At 48.1% G+C, this 6,146-nt stretch overlaps 1 long non-coding RNA gene across 4 annotated transcripts; it reads left to right on the top strand.

Annotated features, from left to right (window-relative positions):
• The first annotated feature begins 668 nt into the window (after positions 1–668).
• Positions 669–4,390, top strand: LOC127923197 (uncharacterized). Of its 4 annotated transcripts, XR_008113658.1 has the most exons (4): positions 669–684; positions 1,287–1,763; positions 3,385–3,448; positions 4,187–4,390. It is a non-coding gene; the product is annotated as an uncharacterized LOC127923197 (long non-coding RNA). The 4 variants fall into 4 exon arrangements; XR_008113656.1 differs by lacking the exon at positions 669–684 and having other exon boundaries at positions 1,104–1,736; positions 3,417–3,448; XR_008113655.1 differs by lacking the exon at positions 669–684 and having other exon boundaries at positions 1,104–1,763.
• Positions 4,391–6,146: the final 1,756 nt, after the last annotated feature.

Genomic DNA, 6,146 nt, shown 5'->3' with positions numbered 1-6,146 from the left:
TCTAATGTGAGGACTGGTAGGTAGCAGTCTAATGTGAGGACTGGTAGGTAGTTGTCTAATGTGAGGACTGGTAGGTAGCTGTCTAATGTGAGAACTGGACTGGTAGATAGCCGTCTAATGTGAGGACTGGTAGGTAGCTGTCTAATGTGAGGACTGGACTGGTAGGTAGCTGTCTAATGTGAGAACTGGACTGGTAGGTAGCCGTCTAATGTGAGGACTGGACTGGTAGGTAGCTGTCTAATGTGAGGACTGGACTGGTAGCTGTCTAATGTGAGGACTGGACTGGTAGGTAGGCTATCCCAATGTGAGGACTGGACTGTTAGGTAGCTGTCTAATGTGAGGGACTGGTAGGTAGCTGTCTAATGTGAGGACTGGTAGGTAGTTGTCTAATGTGAGGATTGGTAGGTAGCTGTCTAATGTGAGAACTGACTGGTAGATAGCCGTCTAATGTGAGGACTGGTAGGTAGCTGTCTAATGTGAGGACTGGACTGGTAGGTAGCTGTCTAATGTGAGAACTGGACTGGTAGGTAGCTGTCTAATGTGAGGACTGGACTGGTAGGTAGCTGTCTAATGTGAGGACTGGACTAGGTAGGTAGCTGTCTAATGTGAGGACTGGACTGGTAGGTAGCTGTCTAATGTGAGAACTGGACTGGTAGGTAGCAGTCTAATGTGAGGACTGGACTGGTAGTTGTCTAATGAGGACTGGACTGGTAGTTGTCTAATGTGAGGACTGGACTGTTAGGTAGCTGTCTAATGTGAGAACTGACTGGTAGGTAGCTGTCTAATGTGAGGACTGGTAGGTAGTTGTCTAATGTGAGGATTGGTAGGTAGCTGTCTAATGTGAGAACTGGACTGGTAGATAGCTGTCTAATGTGAGGACTGGTAGGTAGCTGTCTAATGTGAGGACTGGACTGGTAGGTAGCTGTCTAATGTGAGAACTGGACTGGTAGGTAGCCGTCTAATGTGAGGACTGACTGGGTGGGTTCGATCCGGGACCACTCCATACGTAGAATGTATGCACACATGACTGTAAGTCGCTTTGGATAAAAGCGTCTGCTAAATGGCATATATTATTATATTATTATTATTATTAATGTGAGGACTGGTAGGTAGCAGTCTAATGTGAGGACTGGTAGGTAGCAGTCTAATGTGAGGACTGGTAGGTAGCTGTCTAATGTGAGGACTGGACTGGTAGGTAGCTGTCTAATGTGAGGACTGGACTGGTAGGTAGCTGTCTAATGTGAGAACTGGACTGGTAGGTAGCTGTCTAATGTGAGGACTGGTAGGTAGTTGTCTAATGTGAGGACTGGACTGGTAAGTAGCTGTCTAATGTGAGGACTGGTAGGTAGCTGTCTAATGTGAGGACTGGTAGGTTGTTGTCTAATGTGAGGACTGGTAGGTAGCAGTCTAATGTGAGGACTGGTAGGTAGCAGTCTAATGTGAGGACTGGTAGGTAGCTGTCTAATGTGAGGACTGGTAGGTAGCTGTCTAATGTGAGAACTGGACTGGTAGATAGCCGTCTAATGTGAGGACTGGACTGGTAGGTAGCTGTCTAATGTGAGGACTGGACTGGTAGGTAGCTGTCTAATGTGAGAACTGGACTGGTAGGTAGCCGTCTAATGTGAGGACTGGACTGGTAGGTAGCTGTCTAATGTGAGGACTGGACTGGTAGGTAGCTGTCTAATGTGAGGACTGGACTGGTAGGTAGCTGTCTAATGTGAGAACTGGACTGGTAGGTAGCTGTCTAATGTGAGGACTGGTAGGTAGTTGTCTAATGTGAGGACTGGTAGGTAGCAGTCTAATGTGAGGACTGGTAGGTAGCAGTCTAATGTGAGGACTGGTAGGTAGCTGTCTAATGAGGACTGGACTGGTAGGTAGCAGTCTAATGTGAGGACTGGACTGGTAGGTAGCAGTCTAATGTGAGACTGGTAGGTAGCAGTCTAATGTGAGGACTGGTAGGTAGCAGTCTAATGTGAGGACTGGTAGGTAGCTGTCTAATGTGAGTGGACTGGACTGGTAGGTAGCAGTCTAATATGAGGACTGGACTGGTAGGTAGCAGTCTAATGTGAGAACTGGACTGGGAGGTAGCAGTCTAATGTGAGGACTGGCAGGTAGTTGTCTAATGTGACTGACTGGTAGGTAGCTGTCTAATGAGGACTGGACTGGTAGGTAGTGTCTAATGTGAGGACTGGACTGGTAGGTAGCAGTCTAATGTGAGGACTGGTAGGTAGCAGTCTAATGTGAGGACTGGTGGGTAGCAGTCTAATGTGAGGACTGACTGGTAGGTAGCAGTCTAATGAGGACTGGTGGTAGGTAGCTGTCTAATGAGGACTGGACTGGTAGGTAGCAGTCTAATGTGAGACTGGTACTGGTGCAGTCTAATGTGAGGACTGGACTGGTAAGTAGCTGTCTAATGTGAGGACTGGACTGGTAGGTAGCTGTCTAATGAGAACTGGACTGGTAGGTAGCAGTCTAATGAGGACTGGTAGGTAGCAGTCTAATGTGAGGACTGGTAGGTAGCTGTCTAATGTGAGGACTGGACTGGTAGGTAGCTGTCTAATGTGAGGACTGGACTGGTAGGTAGCTGTCTAATGTGAACTGGACTGGTAGGTAGGTCTAATGAGGACTGGTAGGTAGCAGTCTAATGTGAGGACTGGTAGGTAGTTGTCTAATGAGGACTGGACTGGTAAGTAGCTGTCTAATGAGGACTACAGGTAGCAGTCAATGTGAGAGACTGGTAGGCTGTTGTCTAATGTGGAGACTGACTGGTAGGTAGCAGTCTAATGTGAGGACTGGTAGGTAGCTGTCTAATGAGGACTGGTAGGTAGCTGTCTAATGTGAGGACTGGTGGTAGCAGTCTAATGTGAGGACTGGACTGGTAAGTAGCTGTCTAATGTGAGGACTGGACTGGTAGGTAGCTGTCTAATGTGAGAACTGACTGGTAGGTAGCAGTCTAATGTGAGGACTGGTAGGTAGCAGTCTAATGTGAGGACTGGTAGGTAGCTGTCTAATGTGAGGACTGGACTGGTAGGTAGCTGTCTAATGAGGACTGGACTGGTAGGTAGCTGTCTAATGTGAGGACTGGACTGGTAGGTAGCTGTCTAATGTGAGGACTGGTAAGTAGCAGTCTAATGTGAGGACTGGTGGTAGGTAGTTGTCTAATGTGAGGACTGGTAGGTAGGTAGCTGGGTCTAATGTGAGGACTGGTAGGTAGCAGTCTAATGTGAGAGGACTGGTAAGTAGCTGTCTAATGAGGACTGGACTGGTAGGTAGCTGTCTAATGTGAGAACTGACTGGTAGGTAGCAGTCTAATGTGAGGACTGGACTGGTAGGTAGCTGTCTAATGTGAGGACTGGTAGGTAGTTGTCTAATGAGGACTGGTAGGTAGCTGTCTAATGTGAGGACTGGACTGGTAGGTAGCCGTCTAATGTGAGGACTGGACTGGTAGGTAGCAGTCTAATGTGAGAACTGGTAGGTAGCTGTCTAATGTGAGGACTGGTGGTAGGTAGCAGTCTAATGAGGACTGGTAGGTAGCAGTCTAATGTGAGGACTGGTAGGTAGCAGTCTAATGTGAGGACTGGACTGGTAGGTAGCAGTCTAATGTGAGGACTGGTAGGTAGCAGTCTAATTTGAGGACTGGTAGGTAGCAGTCTAATGAGGACTGGACTGGTAGGTAGCAGTCTAATGTGAGGACTGGTGGTAGGTAGCAGTCTAATGTGAGGACTGTACTGGTAGGTAGCTGTCTAATGTGAGGACTGGACTGGTAGGTAGCTGTCTAATGTGAGGACTGACTGGTAGGTAGCAGTCTAATGAGGACTGGACTGGTAGGTAGCAGTCTAATGTGAGAACTGACTGGTAGGTAGCAGTCTAATGTGAGGACTGGTAGGTAGCAGTCTAATGTGAGGACTGGTAGGTAGCAGTCTAATGTGAGGACTGGACTGGTAGGTAGCTGTCTAATGTGAGGACTGGACTGGTAGGTAGCTGTCTAATGTGAGGACTGGACTGGTAGGTAGCAGTCTAATGTGAGGACTGGACTGGTAGGTAGCAGTCTAATGTGAGGACTGGACTGGTAGGTAGCTGTCTAATGTGAGGACTGGTAGGTAGCAGTCTAATGTGAGGACTGGTAGGTAGCAGTCTAATGTGAGGACTGGTAGGTAGCTGTCTAATGTGAGGACTGGACTGGTAGGTAGCTGTCTAATGTGAGGACTGGACTGGTAGGTAGCTGTCTAATGTGAGAACTGGACTGGTAGGTAGCTGTCTAATGTGAGGACTGGTAGGTAGTTGTCTAATGTGAGGACTGGACTGGTAAGTAGCTGTCTAATGTGAGGACTGGTAGGTAGCTGTCTAATGTGAGGACTGGTAGGTTGTTGTCTAATGTGAGGACTGGTAGGTAGCAGTCTAATGAGGACTGGTAGGTAGCTGTCTAATGTGAGGACTGGTAGGTAGCTGTCTAATGTGAGAACTGGACTGGTAGATAGCCGTCTAATGTGAGGACTGGACTGGTAGGTAGCTGTCTAATGAGGACTGGACTGGTAGGTAGCTGTCTAATGAGAACTGGACTGGTAGGTAGCCGTCTAATGTGAGGACTGGACTGGTAGGTAGCTGTCTAATGTGAGGACTGGTGGTAGGTAGCTGTCTAATGTGAGGACTGGTGGTAGGTAGCTGTCTAATGTGAGAACTGGACTGGTAGGTAGCTGTCTAATGTGAGAACTGACTGGTAGGTAGCTGTCTAATGTGAGGGACTGGTAGGTAGTTGTCTAATGTGAGGACTGGTAGGTAGCTGTCTAATGAGGACTGGTAGGTAGCAGTCTAATGTGAGGACTGGTAGGTAGCTGTCTAATGTGAGGACTGACTGGGTAGGTAGCCGTCTAATGTGGAGGACTGGACTGGTAGGTAGCAGTCTAATGTGAGGACTGGTAGGTAGCTGTCTAATGTGACTGGACTGGTAGGTAGCAGTCTAATGTGGACTGACTGGTAGGTAGCTGTCTAATGTAGGACTGGACTGGTAGGTAGCTGTCTAATATGAGGACTGGACTGGTAGGTAGCTGTCTAATGTGAGAACTGGACTGGGAGGTAGCTGTCTAATGTGGAGGACTGGTAGGTATAGCTGTCTAATGTGAGGACTGGTAGGGTAGCTGTCTAATGTGAGGACTGGACTGGTAGGTAGCTGTCTAATGTGAGGACTGGACTGGTAGGTAGCTGTCTAATGTGAGGAACTCTAATGAGGACTGGTAGGTAGCAGTCTAATGAGGACTGGACTGGTAGGTAGCAGTCTAATGTGAGGACTGGTAGGTAGGTTGTCTAATGAGGACTGGACTGGTAGGTAGCAGTCTAAATGTGAGGACTGGTAGGTAGCAGTCTAATGAGGACTGGACTGGTAGGTAGCAGTCTAATGTGTGAGGACTGGTAGGTAGCTGTCTAATGTGAGGACTGGACTGGTAGGTAGCAGTCTAATGTGAGGACTGGTAGGTAGCAGTCTAATGTGAGGACTGTAGGTAGCAGTCTAATGTGAGGACTGGACTGGTGTAGGTAGCTGTCTAATGAGGACTGGTAGGCAGTCTAATTTGAGGACTGGTGGTAGGTAGCAGTCTAATGTGAGGACTGACTGGTAGGTAGCAGTCTAATGAGGACTGGTGGTAGGTAGCTGTCTAATGAGGACTGTACTGGTAGGCTGTCTAATGAGGACTGGTAGGTAGCAGTCTAATGGACTGGTAGGTAGCTGTCTAATGTGAGGACTGGACTGGTAGGTAGCAGTCTAATGAGGACTGGTAGGTAGGTAGCAGTCTAATGAGGACTGGACTGGTAGGTAGCAGTCTAATGTGAGACTGGTAGGTAGCAGTCTAATGTGAGGACTGGACTGGTAAGTATTGCCCAATGCGAGGACTGGACTGGTAGGTAGCTGTCTAATGTGAGAACTGGACTGGTAGGTAGCAGTCTAATGTGAGGACTGGTAGGTAGCAGTCTAATGTGAGGACTGGTAGTCTAATGTGAGGACTGGACTGGTAGGTAGCAGTCTAATGAGGACTGGACTGGTAGGTAGCTGTCTAATGAGGACTGGTGGTAGGTAGCAGTCTAATGAGAGGACTGGCAGGTAGCAGTCTAATGTGAGGACTGACTGGTAGGTAGCAGTCTAATGTGAGGACTGA

This window comes from Oncorhynchus keta, unplaced genomic scaffold (genome assembly GCF_023373465.1).
Source record: "Oncorhynchus keta strain PuntledgeMale-10-30-2019 unplaced genomic scaffold, Oket_V2 Un_contig_28755_pilon_pilon, whole genome shotgun sequence".
Classification (NCBI taxonomy): domain Eukaryota; kingdom Metazoa; phylum Chordata; class Actinopteri; order Salmoniformes; family Salmonidae; genus Oncorhynchus; species Oncorhynchus keta.
Note: the sequence above shows the minus strand (reverse complement) of the source record. Positions and strands in the feature narration are given on the sequence as shown.